This window comes from Medicago sativa, chromosome 1, assembly GCF_051527215.1.
Source record: "Medicago sativa cultivar Bolivia chromosome 1, Bolivia_mono, whole genome shotgun sequence".
Taxonomy (NCBI): domain Eukaryota; kingdom Viridiplantae; phylum Streptophyta; class Magnoliopsida; order Fabales; family Fabaceae; genus Medicago; species Medicago sativa.
The window spans coordinates 82,315,689-82,328,170 of record NC_140749.1 but is presented as its reverse complement, the minus strand read 5'-3'; the positions used below and the strand labels follow the sequence as shown (position 1 = coordinate 82,328,170).

The 12,482-nt window shown below is 31.9% G+C and overlaps 1 long non-coding RNA gene across 1 annotated transcript; it reads right to left on the bottom strand.

The window, feature by feature from the left end:
* Positions 1–2,758: 2,758 nt before the first annotated feature.
* On the bottom strand, positions 2,759–4,394 carry LOC146958156 (uncharacterized). The gene is made up of 2 exons (XR_015020308.1): positions 4,280–4,394; positions 2,759–4,106 (listed from the first exon to the last, which is right to left on the bottom strand). It is a non-coding gene; the product is annotated as an uncharacterized LOC146958156 (long non-coding RNA).
* Positions 4,395–12,482: the final 8,088 nt, after the last annotated feature.

Genomic DNA, 12,482 nt, shown 5'->3' with positions numbered 1-12,482 from the left:
ATTAGATATATGGGTTACCTCACTTATATGTTTCTTAACATAAACTATTTCATACAAAGTGAAATTTTTACCAACACTTGACACAATATCTGTGTTCCACCACCAAGAACTTCTCCCCCGCAATGTTAAACATAAATAACATACCATCGTTGGACTTTTTGGAGGAACCAGCACCGGTCGATCGACACATTTGAGATGGAACAACCACATAAGTGAGAATGATACTGCATCTTCATCTAAAAATTTCATGCTTAAGTATTAGTTTTTTTTCCTCTTATTAGTTAATAAACCTCTGTTGTTTTATCCCATGTTTAAATTTAACTGATACTGGATACATTCTAGCCCGTGCTTGGCACGGGTGTCCATACTAGTAAAAAATAAATGAGTCATGATTCAATTTGATTGGATTATAAGAAAGCATTAAATGAGATGAAGAATGTGATTTACATTTTTTTTTTAGGGAAGGTTTAACGTTTATTTTAGCAAGTCCTTAAATACAATCATAAGTTTTCATATTTTTGATATTCTTTGCCAATCACCCATTTATGTGCGGTTGTCCATATTTAAAAATAAACATATCTAAACTTTTTCTTTTACCGAAACTTAAATATGTATTTGAAAAGAAAAAAGTATTTGTTTTTGGAAAAAAATAGTTATTTAATAATTTTAGTTTTATTTTGAATTTTGAGTTTTTAACTGGGATATTTCGAAAATCGTCTGTATTTTTCATTATAATTTTTAACTCGGTTCAAACAAAATAGAGGCATATGTTTCTTTATTTTTTATTACATTTTCTAACTCGGTTTTTAAAAAATAAATAAACATAGGTCATGTAAAAAAAACGATATCATGTTAAAATTATTTAAATGCATAATTCTTTGACCAAATCATATCAATAATATTTTAATCAATATGAAATATATATTGCCATTTTCGGTTCATGTCATATTAATAATAGTATTATTTTTGGAAAAACAATGCATCAATTTAGAATATTTCATAAAAAATAAACATAAAATAATAGCAATAAATATCAAATGCATAAGAATGCTTGGTTTAGTTTATGGTGCCACGTGTCATAACCATACTTTGAGGGGTTCATTAGTTTATGATGCCACATGTCATAACCAAAAGAAAAGAAAATAACTTCCATAATGGGACATGAAATAGGTCCTAAATTTATATTATATAGATTTTCAAATATGCCACTTAACCAAAAAGGTTTTAATGAAGTCCCTAAACTATTATACTTTTTTTTTTTGACTAAAAACTATTATACTTTTTGTAATTAGGTTAATTATACTTTATGTAATTTGATAAAAAAAAGGTTAATTATAAAAAAATATTAATTTAGGGAATTGATTACATGTTTTTTTAGGGAATTGATTACGTGTTTTTTTTATAGGGAATTGATTACATGTTTTCTTAGTTTAAAAATAAATAAAAATTCTCAAATAATTTAAGAATCTACGAAAAACTTCCTCCGTCCTGCAATAGATGACCTATTTGAAAATTTGCAATTTTGACCTAACTTAGTTTGACCATATTTTTTTACTAATATACAAATATAAATAATATCATATAAGATGTCGTTAGATTCGTCTCGATGAGTATTTTCAAAATATCAAATTTTCATAATTTTTCTAACATATTATTCAAGATATTTAACCTCAAAATTATGCATTGACATGCGTAATTGGGTAAACCGTATCATGTATTATGGGACGGAGCGAGTAATTAAACCAATTTTGTTCCCTACCAAGTGTGGCCGATTGAATTTGTTTTTAGCTCAATTATTTATTTGGAATTCTCTTTCAGAGAATATAGAATCTATATATGAACTTGGACGTTTTTTATTGCAGGAGTGGACCACACTTTTTATGTCATTAGTTAAACCTAACTAGGCACAGATGCTTGCTTCTTTGCGGTGAATTATCTGTCCAAAAACTCCATGGTGGGGTCCCTTGATCAACTGCATGCACCCGCACAATATTTTGTCTCTCAAGATGAAGGTTGCAAATTGCAATACAAATTACAATTATAGATAATGAACGTTAATTAACTTTGAGAGAGATTTGACTTGTATGTCAACATATAATAATCTTTAAATTACTGCTGCACCTAATGTTCACTCTTTAGTCTTAGGTAGTTAGGTTGATAAAACTGTCACTTTGCTCAAAAAATAATAATCTCTGTCACTTTTCATGCAAATCATCAAACCTAGTACTATTAAACTAAAAATAATGTTAATAAGCATTATTAAGTACATTTGAACTCATTGGAGTTCGAGACATTCTTACATGGACAGAAACATAAATGTATAGTGTTTAGTCACATACACATCACAACTCTTTTCCTCAAACTATTAAATCATTTTATTATCAATTTGTTTTTTGTTATTAAAAAAAATATTTTAATGTATGTGTGCCTAAACACTATTTATTTATATTTGTGTCCATAGTAGAATTTTCCTTGGAGTTCAAAATGCAAGTACTCAAATTCAACTTGAGTTCAGTGAACCAATCTTTTACCCCACCTATGTCACAATTATTAACTTATTAGCAAAGAAAAACCATTCAAGAAAAATTGACACTTCTGATTTTCAAAGTGATATTAACTAATTATATTTCTATATACATAGTTTTTTTTGTCTTAATCTTCCGGTTTTGGTAAGAAATATGTCATAGTAATTTTGCTAGAAATAATCACCTTCCCAAAACTAATTACTTCAATTTCTATGTAGAACTTTTAAGATCGATTCTTTTAAAACAAAATTAACTAAGTACTATAAAGAGATAAATTTCAGTACAAAATTACTATAACCTTTATCATCCCACATGACTCCGTATCTCTCGGGTCACAAAGCTTCTGGACAAGTCCTTCTAGTAATTTCAGCTATGTGGAAATTAATAAAATGTATTTACCACTGTGTGACATTGAAAGAGAACCGTGAAACCAAAGTTGATATACAGCCTAAGAATAAAGTCAAGGTGTGCCATAATTATATGCAAAACGAAGTGGGCAAGTCAGTATCAAAATGAAGCCATAGAGAATCCAGCTTCCTCGAATTTCAACTGTGGACCTGTATAGTGATGTACATATTATGTTCTCTCGTGGCTCGAGGTTGAAGTTAGAACATGGAATTGTTATGTAAACATCACCCGTGACAGGTATATGTAGCTAAAGTTTAATTTTCTTATTTGTCCACTGCACTTGTATTTAACAATAATGTTGTGATTCTTTTATAGAAAATAATATTTTTGCAAGCTAGCATTTGTTTAAGTCAATTTGGGATAGTGATTATTATTATTATTATAAAATTGAATGCATGGTGAGTTAAGATAGCAATGTTAGATACAAGCCAAATTGGATTAGTTTATAATTTTAAGTGTTTTTAAATTTAATAATTATTTATTTTTTTATATTTTATATTAAAAATATGTGTTTATAGCCAAAATTAGATTAAAAGTTGTTTTTTTATTGGAAGTTAAAAAAGTTTTCTATTAGAAAATATTCATTATATATATATATATATATATATATATATATATATATATATATATATATATATGTTGGGGTCGGAGTTTAAACTCTGAATTCTTTACTCATTTATTGAGAATTTTTAGTCACTATCTAATTGACAAAAAATTCATTGAATAAGATATAGAGGTAAGTCACAAATTGATTATTTTATCTGAAAAATCTATTATTTAGAATATTATTAATCATTGGAAATTATATTAATTAATCTTTTCCAAGTGTTTGTTGGAATGATTGTTCAGACTGAATATTATTTAAAAACATATATTGCATTTCATGGAAGACATCACGTATGATTTGATCATCTCCAATGATGATGAGACAAACAATTAACTGCATGTACACCCTCGTTGTAAAATTTATACTATAATTTTTATGTTATCGTCTTTGAATTAGATACTAGAAATCAGCATGAGGTGGAAAGCGAAATAAAAATGTATTTTTAGAGGATGAAAAATAATTGCAAGAGAAAGAATAATATATAAACCAGTGATCGATAAGGTGAAAATTGAAAATGAGAATTCAGATATTTCCAACCTCTTTTTCTTTGATCTTTTCACGTCATTCTGAAATTTGTAATGAAAAGGAAATATAATTAATAAGGAGCCAATGATATGACCACAAAAAAAATATTCTACACTATTTTTAATGGGAATCAAGAACTTGTGCTATCAATGATCAAATACAGCATATAAATTATTGCGATGGAACATAAATAAAATAAAATAAAAATATATACCTGTGGATAAAAAGAACCAGCACAAACAACTTTTTATTGGTATTTCTGGCTTAGTTTTTTGTCCATGTTGTGTGAGGATATAAAAAGGCAAAAAGGTTAAGAAATGTGCAAGCAGAATTAATGGAAAAAAGAAAAAGAAAAAATAAATGTTATTTTCAATGCTTATAAAATTTGTGTGTATGAATAGAAAGAACAATGAATTTCAGATCATGGCGAACATTTAAAGACTGCTGAAAGAATGTGAATTAAGTTCCTTCTTCCCAGGATCTTGTCTTTAATCTTTTCATGTCATTTTCGTTTTGTATTTTCTACTTATATGTCTAAAATCTTATCATTTAGCATAAAGCGTTGGATTCTATGATAGTTTATTTATATACATATTCTTCTTCCATTTCCTTAAATTTCTTTTGTTTTTATTTCAATAATATGAGTTCACTTAATTAAGATGAAAAATAAACTATTTTTTTGGTGAATGCATTTTTTTAACACACAAATTTTCAAACAATGAAGTGAACAATTACATCAACATGAACATTGTTTCTCATCAACCAACTACTTTAAATTACCACCAAATATCGACACAACATCTGTCATACTCTTTTAAGTTTCTTTCCTACCAAACTCATATGGACTAAATAGTGATAAAAATAAAGAGTAAGGAAGGAATGAAGGACCATTATGAAACCAAGTCAACCATAAAAATGGATCCGTAAGTTATAAGAAACTATCAAATAAAATGGAATCTTGCTTTTGCAATTCATGATTATTTAATTCTCCTACATTTAACTTTGCTTATTTAAAATGAGTTTATTACCAATAGTAATTATTAATTGTCGATCCACGAAACAATAAAGAATAGAGTACTAGGATAAAATGAAATTAAGGAGAGAAAAAAGGGAAATGGTATTGCACTAGTAGTCCCCCACTAGAGACAAGGGTTTTGTGTAGTCAACACACATGCCAAATTTGAATAATAGTTCAACTAGAAAAGGCACGTACTTTCACTATTGATCACAACATTCCTCATGTCAGATTGTCTCTCTCAAACAATGACTTCGCATGGCATGGTTGGCCCCTCTTAGTTCAGTTAGTCTCTCCATTCATGTTCATGTCTTACATTTCTTGCCATTTGGGAGTTTTTCAGCTTCATATAGTGGAGCTTAGCATGACACAAACAACCAACGAGTTTTGGTCTAGCATTAATGATTAGACTGACTCAATGTAACGAATCAATATTTGAATCTGGTGGAAAGATGTTTGTACATCTACCCTATGAGATACATTGAATATGATTCTACCAACATGTTTCTACATCTATCGTATAAGACACTTTGAATATGATTATACTAGCACGAGAGGGAACATATGGTAAACAAGGAAAAAGATCTTCTCTATTTGTCTAAAATAAACGGAGAATATTATTTAGTAAGCGTTTCTAAAAAAGAAAACAAAAAACCGTTTGTAGTTGAAAAAGGACACCACATCCAACAAATTATGATCTCTCCATGATATCTCACAGACGTTAACATTATGACTGTTAATTTGTTTCCATACACAGCATTTTATGTATGCCTTGTATTCGCATATTTCATCTTACAATTGCTTGAAAAATTATTAAATTTTTTTTTTTGACAAATGAAAAAAATATTCAACTTACAATAATCAATTTAATCATTTAGTCCGTTAGAATTTACGTACGTTGATGAACCATTGAATAATTGAGTTTTTATGTCATGTGCAAATTTACACATGTTAAGAAGTTCAAAATATTAGTAAAAAAATGTTTAAAAAAATAATAAATTTGTATTGAAATTTGTGCGTTTTATATTAAAAATATATCTTTTAATAAATAATTGTTGGTTTTTATTAAAAAAATTGTTACTTTTAGCAATTTTAACATGTACAATATAGTACATGGTAGGCAATCCTTAATAATTTAATCCACTGTAACAATTTAGAAGATTTTAGATCTAAAAAATGTAAATTATTCGGGATCTAAAAGTTTCAGTTAAATAACTTAAAACTTAAGTGTTACGAAAAATACTTAAAAGACTAGTTTGTTACAATTAAAAAGGTTGACGTTAAGTTATAGTTTTCACAATCATGATCACATTTTAAAAAATAACATAATATAAGGATCTTAAAAATTAAATGACGTACAAACGGCTAAACCATGTGAACCTCAATATGTCTATTTCCCGTTCATTCTTTTTCACGACTCGTTCTTGGAGTTATATTCAGACTTTCCAAACTCTCGACCGAAACCAACATAAACTTCTTAAACAGTAGTTATTAACTTTCATCAAGTTACGTATATTTATAGAAATTTAGTTGCATCCTTTCATTTGAGTTATCATAATCTAATTATATTTATTTAGTAATTCTTACATTCTCTCACTTGACTCACAAAATTTAACAATACATCAATTATAACGCACATCAACGAACCTTATAACAAGAAACTCGAGAGAGAGAAAATGAAATGAAAGTGAAAAACTTTATTAATGAATCAAATCAAATGATACAAAGTGTATACACTTATTTATAGACTAATGAGAGTCTATTGTAGTTATCATACACTAATCATATACTAATGCTACTCATCTAACTGCCATAACAGAAAGTCCAGCTGGCATATTCAAGTTACTTGATCCTCAAGTAACTTCTTCTTCCTCATTTGTGAGCTTACTTGCATCACAAGTAATCTCCTCTTCCTCTTTATTTTGTAACAGCCTCCCACAAGCTGGAGCTTGGTATATATCTACCATGCCAAGCTTGGACAATAGAGTAATGAAAGGCTTAGGATGCAGTGGTTTGGTGAAGAAGTCTGCTGCTTGTTCAGCACTTGAAACTGGGAGAAGCTTCATAGTTCCATTTTGTACCTTCTCTCTTACAAAGTGACAATCTATCTCCAGATGTTTAGTTCTTTCATGAAACACTGGATTGGCTGCAATATGTAAAGCACTTCTGTTATCACAATACAATACAGGAAGCTTAGTGTTGTGAATCCTTAAATCCTTGAGAAGGTAAATCAGCCACTGCATTTCACAAGCTGCAGCTGAAAGTGCTCTGTATTCAGCTTCACTTGAAGATCTAGACACTGTGCTTTGCTTTTTGGTGCGCCATGATATAAGAGAGGAACCAAGGAAGAAGCATAAGCCTGTTATGGATCTTCTTGTGTCAACACATCCTGCCCAGTCTGCATCTGTGAAGCCTAAAAGCTGTATGTGTGATGACTTAGAAAAAAATAAACCTTTGCCTGGTGAATTCTTCAAGTATCTAATCACCCTACATGCTGCATTGTAATGAGTTTTGGTTGGTGCAGACAGAAATTGACTAAGTTGTTGAACCACAAAACAAATGTCTGGTCTTGTGTTTGTCAATTATATTAATCTGCCTACAAGCCTTCTATATGAGTAGATATCTTCATAGGGTTGCCCCCCATCATGGTGCAGCTTGATAGAAGGATCCATAGGTGTGGAAACAGGTTTAGAACCTAATAAACCAGAGTCATTGAGCAAGTCTAAACAATATTTCCTCTGAGAAACAGAAATACCAGTTTTGGAATAAGCGACCTCAAGACCAAGAAAGTATTTCAGTTGACCTAAATCCTTGATTTTGAAAGATGCATCAAGTAAATGCTTGACTCTAGTGATTTCTGGCAAAGAATTTCCAGTTAAGATGATATCATCAACATAAATGAGCAGGGCAGTGAATGAATCATTAGAATCATGCACAAAAAGAGTGTGATCTGCAGAAGCTTGAGTATATCCTTGCTGAGTGAGAAACAAGGTTAACTTTTCATACCAGGACCTGCTGGCCTGCTTCAAACCATAAAGAGATTTATTTAACTTGCAGACTTGATTTGGTTTGGAAGTATGAACACCCTGTGGGATCTGCTTATACACATCTTCATGGAGGTCACCATGAAGAAAAGCATTGTTCACATCAAGCTGGTGCAAGAACCAATCATTGATGGAGGCCAAAGCAAGAAGCATTCTAACAGTGGTGATCTTTGCTACTGGTGAAAAGGTTTCAAAATAGTCAAGACCTTCAATTTGACTATACCCTTTAGCAACCAATCTGGCTTTGTACCTTTCAATAGTGCCATCAGAATGATACTTGATTTTGAACACCCATTTGTTCCCTATAGGTTTGACTTTGGGAGGAGAATCAACTAATGTCCATGTACCATTCTTTACTAAAGCCAGAATCTCAGCATTCATTGCCTCAACCCAGTACTCAGATTGCATAGCCTCTTCAAATGATTTGGGCTCAGTGTGGGAAGTAACAGAAAGAGTAAAATGTGATTGTGAAGGAGAAAGAAAATGAGAAGAAGTAAAATTGGACAAAGGATATAAACTACCTGAAGAAGATGAAGATGGTTGATCTGTGAAAGAGTTACAAACATAGTCTTGAAGCTTAACAGGGACATTTTTGACTCTTTCAGACCTTCTAATAACAGGTTCAACATCATCTATAGGATCAGGTAAATTAGGTATAGGAGGGTTTATAATAGGAGAGGAAGAATCATTATGATTGATAGGAGGAATGGGAAGAGAATCAGAGAAAGAATCCTGATTATGATACGCTACACGTGGGACAGACGCAGGAAAATTATCAGAAGCAGAAGGAGGATCAGAAGCAGAAGTAGGATCAGAAGCGGAAGTAGGATCAGAAGCAGAAGTACGATCAGAAGCAGAAATAGGATCAGAAGCAGAAGTAGCATCAGAAGCAGAAATAGGATCAGAAGCAGTTTTATAAGGCAAAACATACTCATAAAAAACGACATTTCTGGAAATGAAAAGTTGCTTAGACTGTAAGTCAAAGAGAACAAAACCCTTGACACCAGTCTTATATCCAAGAAAAACACTCTTTCTTGCTCTAGAAGCAAGCTTAGTTCTGTGAGAACAAAGAGTAGAAGCAAAACACAATGAACCAAAAACTTTAAAACTATCAAAATCAGGGTTTTGATCAAAAAGAAGTTGATAAGGAGATTTATCCTTTAAAATGGATGAAGAAACTCTATTTATGATGTAAGTGGCATGCACAAGAGCATAAGACTAAAATTTTTTAGGAAGTTTTGATTGAAAAAGAAGCGCTCTTCCAACATTCAATATGTGCTGGTGTTTTCTCTCAACCCTCCCATTTTGTTGGGGAGTTTCAACACAAGATTTTTGATGTAAAATTCCTTTTGAAGCATAAAATTGTTGTAAATCAAACTCAGGACCATTGTCACTTCTGACAGTTTTAACCTTGCAATCAAATTGATTTTCTGCAAAAAGTATAAAGTTTTGAACTTGTAATTGAACTTCTGATTTTGATTTCAATAAGATGATCCATACAAATCTACTATAATCATCCACAACAGTAAGAAAATAACTATGACCATGAATGGATTTAATAGAAAGAGGACCCCAAATGTCAAAATGCAAAATATCCATTTTATTGATTGCTCTTTTGGTACTGATACAAAAGGGAAGTTTCTTTTGCTTAGCAAAATGACAAGTTTCACACACTAAGTTGGGATCAGTTTGCAGGAAAGGAAACTGCTTATTCATAATAGCTAATCTAGAATGAGATAAATGCCCTAGCCTATAGTGCCAAAGAGCTGAAGAAGGAATGATATTGGGATCAGCAACTGAAACAGACATGACTCTTGACATGCTAGCTTCAAGGTTTAGTTTGTACAATCCTTCACATAGATCAGCCAAACCAATCTTCCTTTGAGAAGTCATATCCTGCAATTCACAATATTTGTCAAAGAAATGTAAAGTGCAATTTGAACTGGAACATAGTTTGGACACTGAAATCAAATTAAAAGAAAAATCTTTGAGATATAGAACTCTATGTAAAACTAAATGAGGTGTGAGACTGATGGTGCCTGCTATATTAGTGACAACAATAGTATTATTAGGAAGTTTAACATTGGTAGGCTCAATGTTATAATATGTAGTAAACCAGTTCAAAGAAGAGCAAATATGATCACTTGCTCCTGAATCTAATATCCAGGAGTTAGATTTAACACAGGCCAGGCAATGTGCAACAGGTAGGGAACAATAAGCATTACCTGAAGTAGATGCTTCAACTGGTGTATGACCAATTGAAGCTGAAGTGCTGACCTGGTTTACCAAAGACTGAGGAGATGCAACCTTAGAGGATTGAATTAAGGCAAGAATGCTGTCATACTGTTCTTTAGTAAATGCAGGCAATGAACCAGAAGCAGTCTCAGTAGATCCTTTACAACTTTCATCAGGATCTTCAGATTGCACAGAATTTGCATTAGAGTTGAATCTACCATTACCATAGTTGGGAGGATAGCCATGCTTTCTGTAACAGGTCTCAATAGTGTGACCTGATTTACCACAAAAGCTACATTGTCTACCACTTTTCCCTCCCTGAGAAATGGATCCCTTGCCTCTACCATAAGATTTCTTGGTTTCAACAGCATTAACCAAGACTTTACTATCATCAATAGCATCAATACCTTCATGACTTTCTTCTTGAGCCACTAAAGAGTAAACTTTGCTGAGAGGAGGTAATGGATCCATAAGCAGAATTTGAGTACGAACAATGGAAAAAACTTCATTAAGGCCACTCAAAAACTGAATCACTTGATCCTCATGCCTAAATTCTTTAACATTTCGCATGGAAGCACACACACATCTCATAGGGCAAACACATGAAGGTGTAGGTCTATGACTATCATACTCTTCCCAAAGAGATTTCAATTCAGTGTAATAGTCATTAACAGAACCAGTACCTTGTTTGAGATTGTTGATCTCAGATTTGAGCTTCCAAACACGAATGCGATCAGCTTTGCTAAAACGTTCTTTCAACTCATTCCAAACGTCAGAAACGTTATCAATATACACAATGCTCTGTGCAATACTATCAGAAACAGAGTTCATGATCCATGAGTGGATAAGATTGTTGCAACGTTCCCATGCAGAAAAATTCAAATCATTATCAGTAGGAGGAGGAATTGTTCCATCTACAAACTGATACTTGTTCTTGCCACCAAGACCTCTGCGCATAGCACGCGCCCAAGCTTGATAATTGGACGTGTTCAATTGAGGCTTGATTGCAACTGAATGAGGTCCATCACTGGGATGAACATAGTAAGGTGAAGAATAATCTTGTGTTGGATCTTGATTTCGAACCATGATTGATTGAAAGAAAATCAAAATCTGAACGATTCAGGAATCAACACAAAGATGAGAAAAGAGATACGAAAAAGAAAGGATCTTCAACGAGAAGAAAGAAGAAAAAAGAAAAAAAACTTGAAAAAGCTTCAGAAACACGCATCCATGGCGGAAACGGTGCGTAACTGAATCGTAACCACCTTCCCCAAAGAGAAGGCTCCTGATACCATAACAAGAAACTCGAGAGAGAGAAAATGAAATGAAAGTGAAAAACTTTATTAATGAATCAAATCAAATGATACAAAGTGTATACACTTATTTATAGACTAATGAGAGTCTATTGTAGTTATCATACACTAATCATATACTAATGCTACTCATCTAACTGCCATAACAGAAAGTCCAGCTGGCATATTCAAGTTACTTGATCCTCAAGTAACTTCTTCTTCCTCATTTGTGAGCTTACTTGCATCACAAGTAATCTCCTCTTCCTCTTTATTTTGTAACACCTTACATGCATTGGTTTCATCATACATCGTATATAATTAAGAATATAACCTAAAGAGTCATAGTGAATGTATATTCCAATTGTATAATAAGAGTCTTTCTTGAGTGCCCAATTGGGTAAATTCTGATGGTAATCCTAGCCAAGGAATGGTTAATTATATTAACCGAATGATTAATCCTTACTCAGATACTTTCAACCCGGGGTGAAAAGATCATCTCAATTTTTGTTATAGGAATATCCAAACCCCCAACAATTGGCTAGACCAACCCGGCTATCCAAAAGCACCAACCAACCCACAAAACTCTAGCTTAGAACTTATGATTGTAAATTTTGTTATAACTCAAACAAAACAAAATGAAGATTTTAAGTAACAAATTTTTTATGGTAATGAAACTCTAAAAGAAATGAGTTCTAAAGATGATTTAATAGCCTCACACAATAAGATGCTTGAGATCCAAATCTTTCAAATCACCCAACAAGTGGCAACTAAAGTTTCTCTGTCTTTCCCGAACAACTAGAACCAAACCCAAAGCTCTTGTAAATGTGGTTT